Source organism: Papio anubis, chromosome 17 (genome assembly GCF_008728515.1).
Source record: "Papio anubis isolate 15944 chromosome 17, Panubis1.0, whole genome shotgun sequence".
Lineage (NCBI taxonomy): Eukaryota > Metazoa > Chordata > Mammalia > Primates > Cercopithecidae > Papio > Papio anubis.
Window position 1 is genome coordinate 52,752,690 of NC_044992.1, and position 19,941 is coordinate 52,772,630.

The window sequence follows — 19,941 nt, forward strand, 5'->3', positions numbered from 1 at the left end:
TTTGTTTTTTGAGACAGAGTCTCGCCTTCTGTCATTTCAGGCTTGGAGTGCAGTAGCGACCTCGCTCACTGCAAGCTCACTGTTCACGCATTCTCCTGCCTCAGCTCATAGTTGGGACTATAGGCCACCACCACGCCAGCTAGTTTTTGTATTTTAGTAGAGACGGGTTTCACCTATGTTAGCTAGATACCCGGATCTCCTGACCTCAGATCCACTCCGCCAGCCCTCCCAAAGTGCTGGGATTACAGGCTGAGCCAATCACACCAAACACTTGTTTTCAAGATGGAGTCTCGCTCTGTTGCCCAGGCTGGAGTGCAATGGCTCAATCATGGCTCACTGCAGCCTCCACGTCCCAGGTTCAAACAATTCTCCTGCCTCAGCCTCCCAAGTGGCTGGAATTACAGGCACCCGCCACCATGCCCGACTAATTTTTGTATTTTTAGTAGAGACGGGCTTTCACCATGTTGGCCAGGCTGGTCTCCAGCTCCTGACCTTAGGTGATATGCCTACCTCAACCTCCCAAAGTGCTGGCATTACAGGCGTGAACCACCGCGCCCGGCCACTTTGGTCATTTTTAAACAGTCTAATTAGGAGTGCAGCAGCAGCAGATATGACTGTATCGTTGTACACTCCTCAGCCTGGCCCCTGCCGCCCTGCACCCGCTCCTCTCCCAGCCCCAACATGGGTAAGCACGTGGGCCTGCGTACAGCAGTCCTGGACTCTAGATGGTTCTGCCTTTTTATCTGGATGGACTTAACCTCTCCGAGCCTCGGTTTTCTCTCTGTAAAATGGGGATAATGAGGGCTAGTGTGAGGATGAAAGGATATAACACATGTGAGACTAGCACAGGGTCAGGTGTGTACTCAGTGAGTTAGCCACACATTTTGCTGACATTAATTTTGTGTTACAGTCTGTGTTGTTCTTGTGTGCATCTCACTTCTCCGTGCCTCTGCGCTACCCCCTGCCTTCTCTTGGGATGACTACAAACCCCTGTTCAGTCTTGAAATCATAGTTCAGGCATCACTTCCTCTGTGCAGCCTTCCCTCAGCACCGCGGCCCCAGCAAAGCCCCTTCTGAGCACATCTATTTCATGGACTAGACTGTAAGTCACCTGTGGGCAGGACCAGGTCTCCATCATCTTTCAACCCACACCACCAAACATAGCACAGGGCACACAGTGGATCCTCAAAGACAGGTTGTGGGATGAAAGGACACTGTTGAGAGTCACCTGCTGGTCCCAGACTCTTGTCTCCCTGCTCCAGCTGGATTCTCATTGCCTCTGTGATGCTCTGCCAGGAAGACCAGCTGATACTTGTTGTGTATTTTCCTGTATTCTCAGATACCTCTTCATGTGCATCTGTCTTGTCTTCCCAGTGCAAGAGTCAGCCCCTGAGGGCAGGGATTCTGCTCTGTAGGCCTCTGCATCACTAGCGAGCCTCACACATCATCCTGATTGTTGCAGGAGCACGGTTAGGAATTCTGTTATCAGACCAGACATGGTGGCTCACACTTGTAATCCCAGCACTTTGGGAGGCCGAGGTGGGCAGATCACCTGAGGTCAGGAGTTCGAGACCAGCCTGGCCAACACGGCAAAATCCCATCTCTACTAAAAATACAAAAATGAGCTGGGTGTGGTGGCATGTGCCTGTAATCCCAGCTACTCGGGAGACTAAGGCAGGAGAATCGCTTGAACCTGGAAGGCAGAGGTTGCAGTGAGCCGAGATTGTGCCACTGCACTCCAGCCTGGGTGACAGAGTGAGACTCCATCTCCAATAAATAAATAAATAAATAGGAATTCTGTTAGCACTTGGCCCAGGAATCAGACTCCTTCCCAAGCAGGTTGTAGTCCAGGCTCAGCTGGTCCCCACCCTCTGGGAGGGCACTCCCCTCGCTCTGTGGTCTCCCAGGAAGTCCAGCTCTGGGCATCTCACCTTGGTAAGGGGAGGCAACATAGCACTCCAGAAAGAGGGTAGGCTCTGTGACAGAAGCACCTGTGGTGTAAATCCCAGATGTCCACCTCATAGCTCTAGAACCTTGCTTTGGGTGGTTTTTTAAAAATCTGAGTCTCGGTCTCTTCCTCTGTATAATGGGGATAAAAAATATGATCTCAAGGTGGTTGTGAGGTTGAAATGAAATAATAGACAGAAACTGGCCAGGCGCAGTGGTTCATGCCTGTAATCCCTACCTTTTGGGAGGCCAAGGCAGACAGATAATTTGAGGTCAGGAGTTCGAGACCAGCCTGGCCAACATGGTGAAACGCTGTCTCTACTAAAAATGCAAAAATTAGCCAGGCATGGTGGCGGGCACCTGTAATCCCAGCTACTCAGGAGGCTGAGGTGGGAGAATTGCTTGAACCTGGGAGGCGGAGGTTGCAGTGAGCCAAGATCACACCACCGCACTCCAGCCTGGGCAGCAGAGTGAGACTCCATCTCAAAAAAAAAAAAAAAAAAAAAAAAGTAGAAATAATAAAGTAGAAATAATAGAAACTGAGATGAAGGTGAGCAATTAAGGATGTTCTACAGGTCATTTAATGTAGCAGGGTTATAAAAATATTCTATCCCAGGCCAGGCTTCTTTAGGGCAGAAAGATCTGAATTCCTTCCAAAACGGAAAAGGCTGGCTTCAGGGAATCCCACACACTTTACGCTGGTTTGTCCCAACCAGTAAGCCTGTCTGAAGAAAGAAGCAGGTGAGGAGGCATGTGGCAGAAGTCTGTGACTCGGTGGACAAAAGGCAACACAGACTCTGGCATGACCTTGTGTTCTGGTATCCTGTTTGGCCAGAATACTCACAAAGGCCTCCAGTTCTCAGGAAGGGGAAGGGTGAATTAAATGTGGTTAGTTATCAGGGATTTTTTTTTTTTTTTTTGGAGTCTCTCTCTGTTGCCAGGCTGGAGTGCAGTGGTGTGATCTTGACTCACTGCAACCTCCGCCTCCCGGGTTCAAGCTATTCTCCTGTCTCAGCCTCCTGAGTAGCTGGGACTGTAGGCGCGCACCACCATGCCTGGCTAACTTTTTGTATTTTTAGTAGAGACGGGGTTTCACCATGTTAGCCAGGATGGTGTCGATCTCCTGACCTTGTGATCCACCTGCCTCGGCCTCCCAAAGTGCTGGGATTACAGGCGTGAGCCACTGAGCCCGGCCTATCAGGGGTTTTTATGGGGGTTCCAAGGAGTGGTCTGTGTAGGTTTAGTATCACCCTAGTTAATGGTTGAGGCACTGACTGTGTAAGCCCTGCTAAGCACAGTGAGTAAGTGTGGCTGGAAGTGCTGGAGGCCTGGGTGGGATGCAGGCTGATCCAGGGTTGGCAGTCACTATGTGCATCCAACCTTTAGGTGAGAGAGGGCTGCTAAACTCTGAGAAGGAATTCATGGTGAAGAACGGCTGATGTGCCAATGGTACGGCTGGCACAAGCCTAAGCAGATACCAGCCGTTCTCCTGCAAGCTGATAAAAAATATTTTTATTACATAATACTTGACATATACAAGAGAGCAATCATATGTATTAGATATGATAACAGAATGAAAACCTGAGCTCTGTCACCCTAGGCCTGGAGTGACCAGTGGCCGTGATCTCAGGCTCACTGTGTCAAGCTCTAGGTCCTCCTCGGGTTTACGCCATTCTCCTGCCTCAGCCTCCGGAGTAGCTGGGACCACAGGCGCCCGCCACCTCGCCTGGCTAGTTTTTTTTTTTTTTGTATTTTTTAGTAGAGACAGGGTTTCACCGTGTTAGCCAGGATGGTCTCGATCTCCTGACCTTGTGATCCGCCCGTCTCAGCCTCCCAAAGTGCTGGGATTACAGGCTTGAGCCACCGCGCCTGGCGAATTTTACATATTTATTCCATTACTTAAAAATACTGGTTTTTGGCTGGGCATGGTGGCTCATGCCTGTGATCCCAGCACTTTGGGAGGCCAAGGCGGGAGGATCACCTGAGGTCAGGAGTTTGAGACCAGCCTGGCCAACATGGTGAAACCCTATCTCTACTAAAAAATACAAAAATTAGCTGGGCATGGTGGCACACGGCTGTGGCCCCAGCTACTTGGGAGGCTGAGTCAGGAGAATCGCTTGAATCCAGGAGGCAGAGGTTGCCGAGAGCCGGGATCACGCCACTGCACTCCAGCCTGGGCGACAGAGCAAGACCCTGTCTCAAAACAACAACAACAACAAAAAAAGCAAAAAAACTGATTTTCCCAGGTAATAATGCCTAAATGAAATGTTTTATTTTGCATATTTTTAGCATTATAAAAATGGTGTTATACTGTATGTGGTCCTCTATGTTGAGCTCTTCTCTCTCTGCCTTGTGTTTCTAAGTTTCAGACTGTTCCTGGATCTTGCTGTAGTTCTCACATGCTCACAGCGGCATAATAGTCCATCATTAGAATATGCAGTTTATCTATTTTGTCTCCTGGCCATGGATGTGCGTCTCGCTGTGCACAGCAGGGAAAGGTGTTCATGGAGGTACCTGCCTAGGCGTGGAACTTTAGGTTGCAGGATGCGTGAATGTTCGACTTCACAAGATGATGCCAAACTGTTTTCCAAAGAGCTTGTGCCCATCTGTGCTCTCATCTTTGCGATTGCTCTTCCCATAGCCCAAGGCCCTCCTTCCCACCTGGGGCAAGCCCACTCCTGAGGACTCCACTGCCTTGGGCCTTTTCCATCTTTCTCTCAGGACCCTGTTCCCTACTGGAAAACTCTTTCCTTTCCCTCCTCCACCTGGCCCTGAACTTCCCAGGATTTTTCAAAACCCAGCCTGGAGCTGCCATCTTCCTGGGAGTCCTCCCAGCCTCACTTCCACTCTCTCCCAGCTTTTTGGAACAGCTTTTCCAGACAGCTTTTGGGCCAGAGCAGGACATCAGATAGTATGTTTCTTATAACATCAGCCCCACATAATCCTGTTGAGAAAGGCTTCTGGAGTCAAATAAACTTAGGAATCGCCACAGGCAACTTGGAGCCTCTTGGTGTTTACCGTGCTCATTTGAATATTAGCAGCTCATTAGCATAGTCGCAGCACTGAGAGGCCCTGCCAGTGTGACCCGTTTTTATTTGTTTAACTTGTTTTCCAAAAGTATTTAACCTCGGAGGCCTTTTCCCCCAACAAGTAACAACGATTACCCACTTGGAAGATGGGATCGAGAACAGTCTTCTGCCTATTTCAGTCAGTTTGGTTTTGTGGTCTTACTTTCCTCGGTAACCGAGCTGAGAGTCCTCTGACTTCTGTTGTAATCATCCTGTGTGAACCCGTTCAGTCCAGACCATCCTTTCTGGAGGGGCTTGCGTTGAAGGAATGAACCAATGCACTCAGGAATGAATGAATGAAGCAGTCAGCCACTCAGTCAGCCATCCAGCTGAGCCCCCTCTCCTATGCAGCAGTCAGGAACCAGGGACTGATCAGGCACCGCTCATCTTGCACCAGGGGACACTGGGCTGTCTGGCCGGTGAATCACTCTCCCGTCTTAGGCCTCCTGTAGTTGCATTTTTTAGGATCTGTCACCCATTGGGCTGGGAGCCCCTGCGGGGCAGGAACCAAGTTGCACTTGCCTCTCTGTGTGCCCCGAGTGAGACATACAGATGGGATCTCTCATCAGATTCCTTCTGAGAGGGGCAGGAGAACACTGTGGTTAAGTCTTCAGCCTCTGGAGCCAGACCAGATGTGCCCCTAACTAGCTGGGTAATGTGGGCCAATCTCTGCCTCAGTTTCCCCACCGAGAGAGGGGTGATGATAACATACCTTCCTAAAGGAATTATTACAGAGTTAATATGCGGCAAGCACACAAACAGTGCCTGGCACAGAGGGTGTCATTGGTCTTTATTAACACTATGACAATGGCAACCACTATTTATTGTGCACCTACTACGTGCCAGGGACTGTGATAAGAGCTTTAGCTACATCATTTCCATTATTCCTCCCCACAGCCTCTTTGAAGTGGGTGAATTTTCCTCATTAGGAAGTTGTTAGTCCTCCTAAGGAGATGTGGTAATGGGTGGTAGCAATAAGATGAGGATTCAGGTCAGCCAGATCACAAAGCCCTGGCCTGCAGGCGTGGAGGGTGCGACCTACCCCCTGCCACCTACCACCTGCGGATGGGACAGCTCCTCTGTTTCTTTTTACTGATAATTACCCTGCTGACAACCTGATCAGTTCCTTTTTTTTAATCCTCTATTCATCTCAACAAAATGGAAATCCATGGGACTGCAGGGTTGGATTTAACATGTATGCGCACGTGTGTGTGTGTGCGCGCGCAAGTGTGTGTGAGAGAGAGAGAGACAGAGACAGAGAGCAAGAGTGCACAAGTGAAGGAGAAGGAGTTATCTGAGAGGCCTGGGGGTTACCACCACCTTCATGATAGACCCAGGAAGACAAAGATCCCCGGGTGGGGCTGGCTTTGAGGCTGCACAGCCACAGAATTGCTTGTGAGTCAACAGTGCCGCAGAACAGCAGGGCACTCCTGGAACTGGGCTTGGTGTCGTCACCCACTGCCCCTTGCACAGGGCCCTGTGCACTGGGAAATGTTTGCAGGCTGGACACCCGCGGTTGCTTTTAACCAGGCAAGTGAGCTGGGTTAGAGGTAGCCACATGTTCCTGAGGGCTCATAGCTTCACATCTGAGAGGGTTAGACAGGGCATCAGGGACTGAGGGTCACTGGAGAAGAATTTGCTGTCATCCCTTTGCCCACGTGCCGGCAGGTCTTCTCAGACCTCAGAGGCCGGCTCTTCTGTTCTTCCCCACCTCGGACGGGAGCCCCAGAAGTCACAGAGTCAGCTGTCTGCTTTCCACACTGCTGGCCACACCAGGGAAGTGAGACATCGGGTGTTGGTAGAGGGGCCAAACGCGCTGGTGTGGGGTAGGGGTTTTAGGATACACATTCCAGAGGGTGTTTATGGGGGAACAGACAAGGCTGGAGCTTCATTCCTGGCAGGGAACAGCTCCAGCCCCCGAGGGCAGGAAATGAGGGCCAAAATGGTGGCTCGGAGGGACACAGGTGAGGTAAGCAGGGAAGAATTCCCACCAGGTGTCTCAGAAGTGTCCTGGGAATGGCCTGGCATGGTGGCTCACACCTGTAATCCCAGCACTTTGGGAGGCTGAGGCAGGCGGATCACCTAAGGTCAGGAGTTCAAGACCAGCCTGGGCAACATGGTGAAACCCTGTCTCTACTAAAAATACAAAAATTAGCCAGGCATGGTTGTGGGTGCTTATAATTCCAGCTACTTGGGAGGCTGAGGCACAAGAATCACTTGAACCTGGGAGGTGGAGGTTGCAGTGAGCTGAAATCACACCTCTGCACTCCAGCCTGGGTGACAGAGCAAGAATCTGTCAAAAAAGAAAAAAAAAAAAAGGAAAGGAAAGAAAGAGAAAAGAAAAAAGTCCTGGGAAGCTGGTAGAAGGAGGTTGAGATCTTCCTGACCTGGGAAAAGGAGGGAATTCCCAGGCATCTACAGACCAATAGGACTGTTGAAAGTGTGGTGTGAGAATGGGTTAAGGTGCTGAATTTTAGATTTTTATCCTCTCCACGGTGGTACAGTGTGTTCTGCAAACAAAGGAGAGCCTGAGCCTTGAAGAGCCCTTCTCAGAGCTCGCTACATTCTTTGGCTCCTTAGCCCAGTGAGACGGCCTTAGTTCTGAGCCCTGTACAATATGCAGGCTGGGTCAGAAGACCCCCAAGGCTCCTTCCAGCTCTGACAGGTCCTGTCGGGGGGTCCAGCCTGCACATAGGGACTGGGCTTCTTTCAGCCCCACAGATGGTGACCCCTTTTCACCGCTGGTAAGATCGAAGCTCATCAGCAGGACCTCAGGCCCTGGCCTCCTTCCTTCTTGGTCCCTTGGGTTTTAGAGTTTTATGTGACATCAGTGTCCCAGAAATGCCCATCTTCTTCCTTTTCTCTCAGGGCACAGTTCCCTGAGGTCTTGTGGTTTATCCACCCCCACTCCTGTTCTATGTCCTCCTTCACTTGCTCTCCCCTGCGCCCCTCCCACCAGAGAGTTTATAAGCTGGCTGTCCCCTTGCTAACCTCCTGCTGTTCCCTACGAACATGGCCTGTCTGTTAGATTTCACCGCGTGACACTGCCTTGGTTATCTCCCCGTCGTGCCTAGTTCAGTGAAGAACACACAGCAGGTGCCGCATAAATGCACTCTGCTGGAATAAACTGGTTATCTCCAGAGGGTGGGGTCTGGACGGAGCGGCAAAGTAGCGATAGCATGGGATGCTGATGGCAGTCTGTCATTGGTAAAGTGGAGCCGGCATCTCTACTCTGAGGGCTGTTGAGAGGATTTGTAGCGAAGCTGTGTGGGGAAATGCTTTGCAGACTGGAAGGTGCTGGGAATGTGTGTCATCTACCCTGGCCTCTCGCTCGGGAACTCTTGCCCACATTTGTCAACATCTGCTAGGCGTGTTGTCTTGGGAGAGGTCTCGTTAACCCTCTGCCACCTTGAATTCTCTGGTCCCCAGAAATTCTGTGTCCTGTCTCACATACAAATGCCTCCAGCCCTCAGATCAGGGGTCTCCTCTCCTCCCACAATACCTTGGGCATGGGTCCAGCCTTGTCTGGCCCAAGAAATGGACCGTCAGTGAGGAATATCTGCACCAACATTCAAAAGTAAAAAGAATGATAGGCGGGAGCCCAGCATTTGAATTTGCGGGGTTGTTAACCCCGACAGCAACCAGAGCAGCAGAGCAGGACCTGAGTGCTTCCTTCCCTTCCTCCTTAGCGCTCCGTGAACATGCTCCCTACAAACCCTGTCCTGGTAAATGTCTCCCCTCATTTATTTTTGTTTTTATTTTAGACAGGGTCTCGCTCTGTTGCCCAGGCTGGAGTAAAATGGCTCGATCTTGGCTCACTGCAGCCTCGACCTCCTGGGCTCAAGCAATCCTCCCAACTCAGCCTCTCAAGTAACTGGGACTACAGGTGGGCACCACCATGCCCAGCTAATTTTTTTTTTTTTTTTTTTTAAATTTTAGTAGAAACAAGGTCTTGCTCTCTTGGTCAGGCTGGTTTTGAACATCTGAGCTCAAGTGATCCTCCTGCCTCGGCCTCTCAAAATGCTGGATTTGCAGGTGTGAGCCACCTCCCTCAGCCCTCACTGCTTTATTTGCCATCTCAGTGCCACCATTTCCTAGCTGTGTGACTTTAGACAAGTCACTTAGCCTCTCTGAGCCCATGTCATCATCCGTCAAATTGGGTTCTTTGGCAAATTAAAGGATGTATTCTATGTAAAGTGTTTTACATGGCAACTGGCACATAGTCAGGGCTCAATAAATGTTAATTATTATTATTAATAATGGCCACTGGCCGGGCGCAGTGGCTCCCACCTGTAATCTCAGCACTTTGGGAGGTAGAGGTGGGCAAATCACGTGGTCAGGAATTCGCGACTAGCCTGGCCAACATAGTGAAACTCTGTCTCTACTAAAAATACAAAAATTAGCCAGGTGTGGTGGCATGCACCTATAGTCCCAGCTACTCGGGAGGCTGAGGCAGGAGAATCGCTTGAACCCGGGAGGCAGAGGTTGCGGTGAGCCGAGACGGCACCATTGCACTCCAGCCTGGGTGGCAGAGCAAGACTCTGTCTCAAAAAGTAATAATAATGGCCACTCTGAGTGCCCCAGTAAATAGGGTCCCTTACTACCTTACTTAGAGCAGAGTTGAGGAAATGAGTGGAGTTCTTCACTACCTGATTAGCCACTCTCTACCCAAATAAATGTACGCCACCTTATCTTATTCATCGTGGGTACGCACCTATAAAAGTGTTCTTTATTTCATTCACAGCCTGAGTGTCCCCATAAAGGTGCTCCATGATGTCATCAGCCCCTCTGTGTGGAGGACAGCTCCTCCCACCCATGGTGATTTGGGCCTTCTCTTAGCCAGGGTGATTCCTGGGGGAACCTTAGCTGGAGCTAATGTGCATTGGCATTTTGCCTTTTGTGTTGAACACACATCCCATTTGTAGAGAATTAGAATTTTTTGACTTTAAATGTTTGCTGTTTCTGTGTGTGTATGTGTAAGAGAGAGTTGTTTTGTTTTGTGAAGAGACAGGATCTCACTCTGTTGCCCAGGCTGGAGTGCAGTGGTGCAAGCATGGCTTACTACAGCCTCGAACTCCTCGGCTCAAGTGATCCTCCTGCATCAGTCTCCCCAGTAGCTGGAACTACAAGTGTGCACCACCACGCCCAGCTAGTTTTTCTGTATTTTGTAGAGACAGGGTCTCGCTGTGTTGCCCAGGCTGGTCTCAAACTCCTGGCCTCAGGTGATCCCCCTGCCTCAAAATTCTGAAGTGCTGAAATTACAGGCGTGAGCCACCATGCCAGCCAGAGAGAGATCTTATCTTTTCTACACAAAGTGTGTTTCCCCCAGAAGAAATGCCTTCCTACTTTTGTGATGAATGTGAATAGAATGCAGACAGAAATTACAGAAATTCCCTGTGCCCCAGCACCTGACCAGGACATGCCTGGCCTGGTGGGGTGACAGGGTGTTGTACACAGTGAGAGGAGGGAAGGGAGTAAGAGAGGAGGTGAGGCTCTGCAGAGCAGAGTGGGCCATTCCTGGTCAGAAAACAGTGAGGAGGCCAGGCACAGTGGCTCACGTCTGTAATCCCAGAACTTTAGGAGGCTGAGTCAGGCGGATCACTTGGGGTCAGGAGTTTGAGACCAGCCTGGCCAACATGTTGAAACCCTGTCTCTATGAAAAATACAAAAAAATTAGCCAGGCGTGGTGGTCCTCTGTAATCCCAGCTACTCAGGAGGAGAATCGCTTGAACCTGGAAGACGGAGGTTGCAGTGAGCTGAGATCGCACCACTGCGCTCCAGTCTGGGTGACAGGGCGAGACTCTGTCTCAGAAAAGAAAAAAAAAAAAAAAAAAAGAGTAAGGTAAGCGAAGTCCTGGGGTGGGGGGAAATGTAGCTGCAGGCAAGAACCAAGGAAGGTGTGGGGCCCCTAACCCAGTAGGGGAAAGGCTTGCTACCTTGAACCCCAAGAGTGTCAGCATCCTGTACCTTCGCAGAGAGAACTTCTACCTACTCACAAACAGATACAACCCACTGCACGGCTAAGAAAACTAAGAGGGGAAATCAGGAAGAGGGAAAAGAAAAGAGGAAAACCCCAGAGGAGACGAGGAGTCAGGCCTGGGCAGGGGTCTCCAGATGACACATGAGGCTGCAGGAGGAAAGGTTTCTTTTGAAACGCATCTTTTATCTTGTCCTTTTCCGACGTAGGTGAGCGTGTGTTTTGGAACGCACGTAAAATGTGAGCACAGTAGCTGGCGTCTGATTTCTGCCAAGGTGCACAGAAACGGAGGGGCATGCCCAAACACTTCTTCTTCATGGCTGCTGGATCAGGAAAGTTTTGCTTCTGTGGCCGTGAAGATGGAGATTTGCTGAGAGGCCAGGAGAGATGATGGGGGAGGGCTACTTCGGGAGAGGAAGTGGACAAGACCAGAGGTTGGAAAACAGGGGATGGGTTGATCCTAACAACTTGGAAAGGAGGGACGGGTACTGGGAGTAGGAGGTAGGGCCCAAGGGGAGGGCAGAGGACCCAGGAGCCTCAGCTGTGGACCCAGGGTGTGGCCATGGGCAGGTCCCCAGCTCTGTCTGCAACCTAGGGCAGTGCTTCTCAACCTTGAGGGAGGGAGGGAGGATACCACAGAGGGGAGGGGGCATCTAGACCACTTAAATCCCTTTCTCTGCAGGGGGCCCAGGCAGCCTTGTTTCTAAGCTCAGCAGGGCCACTTACTATGCAGCCAGGGATGAGAACCAATGGCCCACCCTGCTGGGTGCTGGAATATGTAATGAAGTCCTGCATGGGTCTGTAATGAACTCAGATTCGGCTCCTAACAGGTGCTGAGTGCATGTTTGCAAACCCAGGCGCCTGTCATAAGGAGAGGACGGAGCTAAAGCAAGGACCCTGTGGAGGAATGGGCGGCAGGGACTGATGACGTTGGGGGAAGGAGGTGCAGAGGAAAATGTTGAGGCTCGCTCTGGACTGCCTCGCCTGGGGATGGGGAACAGGGCTGCGAGGGAGGGGGAGCCAACGCTTTGAACTTGGGTGGGGCCTCCCTAAATAGAGCGGGGGAAGTCCAGGTGCTGGGCAGGGCTGTCTTCACCTGCCCGTCCTCAGCGCCGTGGGGGGATGCGGTGCAAAGAAGCCCTCCTGGGAATGTGGTGGAAATACCCACCTTGAAAGGCAGAGTGGGATCGTTGCCCTGAGCACCCGGGTGTGGTCGCAGCACCTCCTGTGAGGCCTCCCGACCTGCAGCTGGCTCCTGCGTGTGCACCTGCCACTGCTGGCTCCAGGGCCAGGGCCAGGCCCAGCTGGAGGTCCAAGCTGGAACCCTGGGCAGGGTCCAGTGCACTGTGGCCTCAAAGTGCTGAGCCATGGTTTAGTACTCCAGCTGGCAAGGCCCTGGGTTCAAACCCTGTTCTGAATTTGTCCTGTTGCTTCCCCATGGTGTCATTTGGTTTGTTCCTCTGTCCCTTGTGTTCCCTAATAACCAGAAGTTACCTCTCAAAGCTTGGTTAGATCAGATGAAACGTCTTTGGCCAAAGAACGTCACAGGGAAGGTTGGGGTCTTCCTGCTGCGTCATCTCATACCATTCTACTGTCACACTTCTGGCGGAAGTTTTTAATGATCCAGTTTCCTGGTCTCCTCCCCTAGAGGCTCTGATCCTGCCATGCTGATGTTGGAGCCCAGGTGTCTGTATTTTTCAAAACCACCCCAAGTGATCTGCCGTAGTGCATCACCTGCATCCCTGACCCCAGTAGCCAGCTGGTCAGGGACTGTCCTTGGTTTTCTGAAGGGCATAGAATAAGGGAGTGGGTGGGACAGTCCAGATAGGTGCCAGCCCTGGTGGCCAGTGCTGTCAGGTGTGAGGTAGGGTGGGTGGCCTCTGGGCTACCATAAAGAGGAGGATGGGCTCCCTCGGGGCAGCTCCAGGTTCAGCTGGGAGTCCTTGCAAGACCAGGAGTGCCCCACACACTGTGCTCCCAGCGTCCAGCATAAGGCCTGACCCAGCGTGAATGTTTATTGAATAAAGACACACACCAGGCTGGTGGCTCTCTGAGGAGCCCTGGGGAGCTGCTCTAAGAGTGAGCTCCCAGCCAAGCAGGACAGCTTTGTGTGTTCCCCACTGGGCTGCTTCTAAGATTCAAACAAAGGACTCCAAAACTGTGGAGCTAGCAGCTGTGTTAAAAGGCCCAGAGTCAGCGGGGCCATGGCCATCACCTGCCCTCAGCTCACCGTGGAGACAGCCTGTGGGATCTGGGGGAGATGAAGGAAAGGACTGGGCACTCAGTGGGGCTGCTGAGTGCAGCGAAAGGAGGCAGGGAGGTCCTCACAGGGCCGCTGTGCCTGCTGAAGCAGGGGCTAGATTCCATGTGTAAACGAGTGAAAGAATCCCTCCTCTCAAAAAACTCACCATCAATGGAGTCGGTGGACAATTCACTTGAGTGTGTGGAAGGTTACTCCTGAGGGATGTATAAGAGCTGGGGAAATGGCCAGAGGGAACAATTCAAATTGGAGACATTAAAAGGGGATTTAAACATGGGACCTTGAGGGATGAATAGGAGTCTGGAGTCAGACGTGAACAAGAGGGCTGGGCAGGCTATGTCTTATCTTTTACCAGAACTGGCTTGAAGGGTATAGCAATGCGGGGACCCGGGAAAATCCTGGTGTAGGAATTAGCAGACTTGGCTTCTCAGAACAGCAGCCTAACTCTGTAAGGTTCTCATTTCCCAATCTGTAAAATGGGAAACTGACTTCGGGTGTGGAGGGCTCAGGAAGGGGGAGAAATGTTACAAGGCGAAAATGAACTAAAGATGCAAACATGGCTTAGGAAAAGTTTGAATTCGAATTCCGCTTAGTGGAGTGGGAGGCAAAGAAACAGATGGCCAAGCTCCAGGAGGAAAAGTTGGCCAAGCTGAGCTCAACTTCAAGGCCCAGCTTGAATGTCACCTCTTTGAAATGGTCTTCTTTGCCTTCTGCCACTTCCTTCCCCTCAGCACCCTATTCCTTGAAGTTCCAAGTGGGACTTCTCACACTCTGCAACTGACTGGTCACCTGCATTGAGGTGGGGTCACTGAGGAGGGTGGAGGCTACATCTTTTTTTTTTCTTTCGAGGCAGAGTCTCACTCTGTTGCCCAGGCTGGAGTGCAGTGGCACAATCTCGGCTCACTGCAACCTCCACCTCCCGGGTTCAAGCGATTCTCCTATCTCAGCCTCCAGGGTAGCTGTGATGACAGGTGCCTGCCACCACATCTGGTTAATTTTTTAGAGGCGGGCGTTTCGCCATGTTGGCCAGGCTGGTCTCAAACTCCTGACTTCAACTGATCCGCCCGCCTAAGCCTCCCAAAGTGCTGGGAATACAGGCATGAGCCACCGCGCCCAGCCGAGGCTACAGCTTATATATACATCTTGGGCACATAGTATGCAGGTACTGAATGAGGCCCAGCCCTCAGATGGTCAGGTCTGGGAGGCTTCAAGAAGGATCTGCGTGCTATAAGGGACACAAGCTCTGGCTGGAAGTCAGCATGCCTGGGCTGTGCACTCTGCACTGCTTTCAACCAGTGGAGGAACAGGGGGGAAGGCACATCGCTTCCCTGGGCCTTAATTCCCCCAAGGAGCTGAACTAGGTGATGTCAAAGGCCCCGCTTAGCTTTGACATTTTATGACCTAACACTGTAATGGAATCACTAACATGCATGGCCATTTACAGAATGCTCCTAAGGACTTTCCAGGAAACTCCTATTGTTCCCCCTACCTCGCCCCCACCCACCGCCTCCACCCTACTCCAATAGCAAGAAAACATTCACAGGTGGAGACTTTTCTTCAACAGGCCTTTATTGGCTGGGCACGGTGGCTCAAGCCTGCAATCCCAGCACTTGGGGAGGCTGAGGTGGGAGGAGTGCTTGGGCCCAGGAGTTTGAAACCCAGCCTGGGCAATATAGCAAGACTCCATCTCCACAAAAAATTTTAAAAACTTAGCAGAGCATAGTGGCATGTGCCTGTAGTCTCAGCTACTCAGGAGGCTGAGGTGGGAGGATCAGCTGAGCCAAGTAGTTTGAGGCTGCAGTGAGCTGTGATTGTGCCACTGCACTGCAGCCTGTGTGACAGAGACCCTGTCTCAAAAAAAAAAAAAGAAAGAAAAAAGAAAAGAAAAATGGTCTTTATTGAACATCTATCTTTGTACTGATGAGCACCCCAGAGACACCTGGGCCCACCAAGGTTTCTAGAATGTTCTAGAATATTCAGGATCCCGTGAGTTGGCAAGACTAGACATTTAGGGGGAGCTGTATGACAATCACCCAAAACTGATGGGCAGAAATGCTGTGACCCCAAATAGGCCTCTGGGCCTTGATGGCATCCTCAGTAACACAGACAGCATGGCACCCCTTTGCGTGTCTGAACGCAGAGGGCTGGGACTCTGCCTGAGCAAGCACAGGGCGTCTGGGCTCACCTGTGAGTCCTGAACTGTGCAGCAAAGTGGAGAAACTGACCCAGCTCTCGGCATGTGTCCTTGGGAGCTACTTCCCTCTGTGGTCACCAGGCAGCATGTGCCAACCTGTGGGCTTGGTGCCTCTCAGGGAGACTCTCTGGGGTCTGAAGAGTGAGCTCCCTGCCTTTTACCCGTCTCTGGATACCCCTCTGGGCCTAGGCCCTTCCCTGTGAATCCCCTGCTTGAAGGAAGAGACCCACAGCCCTGGGTTCCTCTGGGGTGCCAAGTGGGGGACTGTGTTTGGTCCTGGGGAGGATGGGCTGCGGCTCCTGAGCAGGCCAGGGGTGCAGGACCCTTCCCTCCCCCTCTTCTCCTGTCCTCCTCCTTTTTCCACCCTAGACTCTTGCCGCCTCTTCCCTCCTGTTCCCACTCTCTTTCCTCCTCCCTAGGTCCCACCAGACTGCTCCATGCCCCAGCCCACAATTTGGCTGAAGGCAACAGTCCCTCTCTTGCACCCTCCTCCCTTTTTCCAGTCTTATCAACTTCACTTTCCTGTGAAATGAAGGGGTGGGGTAGGGGTGGGGGGGTGGAGGTAAGAAAGAAAGAAAAAGCACTTCATGCTCACAACACAACAAGAAACAGGTTTAAACATTTTACAGGTTTCAACATTTTTCAGGCCGTCTTGTCACATCTTATCAGATCAGCCAGAGCCGCAGGCAGGCGCTCCGGGAGCTGCTTTGGAGAACAGAAGCTGCAACATTCCAGCCCAGGCACTGCCCCGCCCTCCACACCCCTTCCCTCCCTTCCCTTTTCTCCCCAAAGAAACATCCCACAGGGCTCCCTGGGATGGAGCGCAGGGCCCACAGCCTCTTCCCTCTGACTGGGGTATAGTCTGTGGCCAAACCCTTGGCTTTGAGCTTCTGCCTGCACCTTTTCCTTCTCCCCATGGCTGCCCAGAACCGTGGTCCTCTTGGACTCTCAGGTGGTCCCTGGCAGCGGAGCTGTGCCACCTCCTCGGATGGCCCCTCATGGTCCTGAAAGGGAACCTTTAGAAGCGAGTTGCTAAAGTCGCTCACAGAATGTAGAAGTGGTCATTTGGCCAGCAGGGCTAGTGTGTTTCCCAGGCTCCTGGGGCCTGTCCTCAGGGGCTCCTGCCTGAGGGGAAGGAATAGCTTTTTACTTGGTTATCTTTTCTCCGCGTGCGTGAGTTTTTCTCCTGTGGTGTGGATCACTGCCTGGGATATCCCTTTCCACTCAGAGTCACCCCCAGACCTCACCTTTCTGTTCCTGCGGCACTCACGGTGACATTAGTGACACAATGCAGGGTGACAGGTCCAGGAAGGGCTGGCCAAAGCCCAAAGGCTCAGAGTTTAGCCGAGCCAACCTGAGGGACAGACCCAGAACCTGGGTCCCAGGACAACAGGGACGAGCTGGCTTTGTAGCTTGTAATAGGAGCAGGGTTAGGGCTGGGAGGTCCCACTGTGTGGTCAGAGAGGGGTCCCCAAGGGAAGGCAGCTGTGCACTGAAGGCTTAGGATGCATCATAAGAAAAGCAAAAGGGCGAAAGCGCGGAGGAGGGAGGGGCCCTCTGCGTAGGTATGTTGGCTGTGCATCTCGTGGGGACCTCGTCCGGAATACGGAAAACACAAGCCAGACCTGGCCGCCTGCTGCCAGTGTTGGCTGGGCAGGGGCTGAGGTGTCGAGAGAACCCACCTTTCCAGCCTCCTAGTGTGAGGTTCAGGCCCTGAAGCTGGGCTGGCTGGCCCTCGGCCCCTAGCCCCTCCCTGGTGACCCCACCCCTTGGCATATGGCATCACTGCCCCCACCGTGAGGCTCAGTGTCCCCCCACCCGTGTGCCCACAGCCAAGATCGGGCCTAAAGTATAATTCAACTTTTAGCTCCTAGACAAGCATCCCCAGATGGGTTTCTAGCTTCTGTTTCCCTCTTGGGCCCAGCTCTGTCTCTATGTGGTGCCTGGAGGTCTGTCTGGCCCCACACACTTCCTCGTCTTGTTCCCAAAGCTGCTTTGCTTCTTACCTTCCCATCTTGGTGGACACCATCTCCATCTTCCTGGTCATCCTGGCTCAAAACCTTGGCCATACTTTCCTCCTTCCTCCTGTTTCTCATGGGATCAAATGGCTACTAGTCCTTATTCACAGCTTCCTGTCTGTCCCTGAAGCCACTGTCCTGAGCTGGCCAGGGGGCCCATCCCCTGCCACAGACCCCGGTGACCTAGGCGCATGGGTCTTGGCCCAGTTGCACAATGAGAGCTGGGCCCTGGGAGGTTGCATTGGATCCCCAGGCCCCAGAGTCTCCTTAGCATCCACGCAACCCCGCTTCCCAGCCGCTTTCCCAGCACCCACCTCTTGTCTCGTTTTGCACATGACTGACAGGACAATATTCCAAAGCCCAGCTAAGGAAGGTGCTAGTTTGTCCGATAATGCCTGGCACTCAGAGCCCCTCTTTAGCTGCTCCCCTTCCTCTGCTCCTCTGTGTGGCTCCTAGACCCTGGCGTGGGGGGACATGCCCCCTTGTCTGGAGCTGTCCCCTTGCCACCTGGCACCACCTGAGCGCCCCTAGCCATCCTTCTCCAGCTCAGTCACTGCTCCACACGGAGCCCTCCAGAGGTAGTGAGGACCCACTTGCCCCCGTTCCTGGAGATCGCTCGCCCTGACCATGCACCCTCTGGCCCAGAGGTTACTGGAGCTGAAAGTTACAAGTGCCTTGGGACCATGTCTCACTCAGTTAAGTGCCCAGACCTAGTAGGTGCTCAAGAAATGCTTGTTGGTCTGTTACTGACAGCAGCCTCCTGGGCTGGGTGCTCCTCGGGTGTGGATTCATTCATCTCCATGTTCCCAGACCTGGAACCCTGCCAGGCTGAGAGTCATCACTCAGTTTGTGTGTGTTGAGTGAATAGGCGGTGAATGACTTTGTTTACCAAAGCCAGGCTTTAAGCTGCTCTCTGAAGGACAGGCACTTCCTCTGACTCCACAAATCACCAGGCCCCAGTCTTGACAGCTGGGGCTAAATCAAGACAGGAGCCCACTGGGCTTAGAGCCCGGGCAGCTGCTCCTTCAAGGTTTCATTTCAAGATCATGGGTCCCAGCTCAGGGCCTGCACCCACTCCACCCTCACCCTTCCCTTCCTGTCCTAGACATAGGCAAGGGTGCTCCCACCCCTGCTGGAGATGCAGGCGAGCCAGAGGGCCCCTGCCCCCTGTTGAGAGAATGAACTAGCCCCTAATGGCAAGGCCCAGAGACATCTCCCACTTCTTCAATGAAAGGCACCCCCTGAGGCACCTCGGCACTCTCCCAGAGCCACAGGACACAGCCCCACCTGAGCCCCTTTGGGCTCAGAGGAAACCCCCTACCCTTGGCCCTGTACTGAAATGTTGACAAGGTCCAGACCTGTGCTCAGTACCCGCAGGGTGCACTTGTGTTCCAGGAGGGCAAGGAACAGTGGCAGCTGGAATCCTGAGCTAGGTTTCTCTGGCTTTGTCACAAGCCCCCTGCCAAGCAGCCAGGTGAGCACCTCCAGTCCAGGCCTGTGGCCTGCCTCCTCCTCAGCAGTGATTGCCTCGTCACTATGGGTGTAAGCTTCTTGGAAGCTCCAGGAGGTGGGTGTGTCAGAGCCCACCAGGCCCAGCCCCATGGCATGCACATGTGCCCCTGAACTGGCTGGGCTCCCTGTCCTGACATCTGCCAATCCTGAACGGCTTCTTGACCTAAGTGGAAAGGTAGTGGCCTGAGTTCCAAAGCCAGCGCTTGGTTCCTTACTTCCTGCTCTTTCCTCAAACCTTTCCTTTCCCTTCTAGAAGTTTCTGTGGAGGGTGGAGCCCCTCTGGGCCCAGGAACAGGTTGGGCCTTTTTCCAGTACTGCCCAGGAGCCAGCAGGTGGAGCACCTGGCCCTGGGCTGTTGTGGGGTTGACAGGAGCACTGTGGCCCCCACTGCAGGGAGAGAAAAATGACCACAGGAGAGGTGGTTTCTGACTCCCTCTCCTCACCTTCCCTCCTCCTCTCCCTCTCAGCAGCCATGTCAGTCGTTTTAAGAGACACTAGATCTTCAGACCAGAGTCTTCAGATGCCTCCCCTTTGAGGCCGGCAGAGATGGTTAGGTTTCCGCATGGAGAAAGGTGAGGGCAAAGGGCCCACTTCTGCAAAGAAGGCATGACTAGGGGAGGCTTGGCCCTGGAGGGCATCCTGAGACCAGAGGGAGGAGGGGAGCCTTTCCCTGGGCCGCAGCCCCTGGGTCCACCTTCTACAGCCCCACCCATGTGGAGCCAGGTGGGTCCCTTTTGTGCCCAGCCCCAGAGAAGCCTCTGAGAATGTGCATTCATCACCCCCAGGTTAGGAGCCTGGTGGGTAAAAGAATCGTGAGCCCTGGATTCTCCTCCCATCTCCCGGGCAGCCAGCTGTGTGACCCCGGAAAATGACAAACCCTCTCTGGGTCTCAATCTTCCCATACAGAGGAAGAGGGAATTAGACTAGACCTGGGGCTCTGGAATTTCGTCCGGCAGAGGGGCTCT

General features: G+C 52.8%; 1 protein-coding gene across 2 annotated transcripts in view; it reads left to right on the plus strand.

Annotated features, from left to right (window-relative positions):
- Nucleotides 1-19,941, plus strand: part of WNT3 (Wnt family member 3) — a 54,716-nt gene that overhangs the window by 16,726 nt on the left and 18,049 nt on the right. The gene's annotated exons all lie outside the window — the stretch shown is intronic.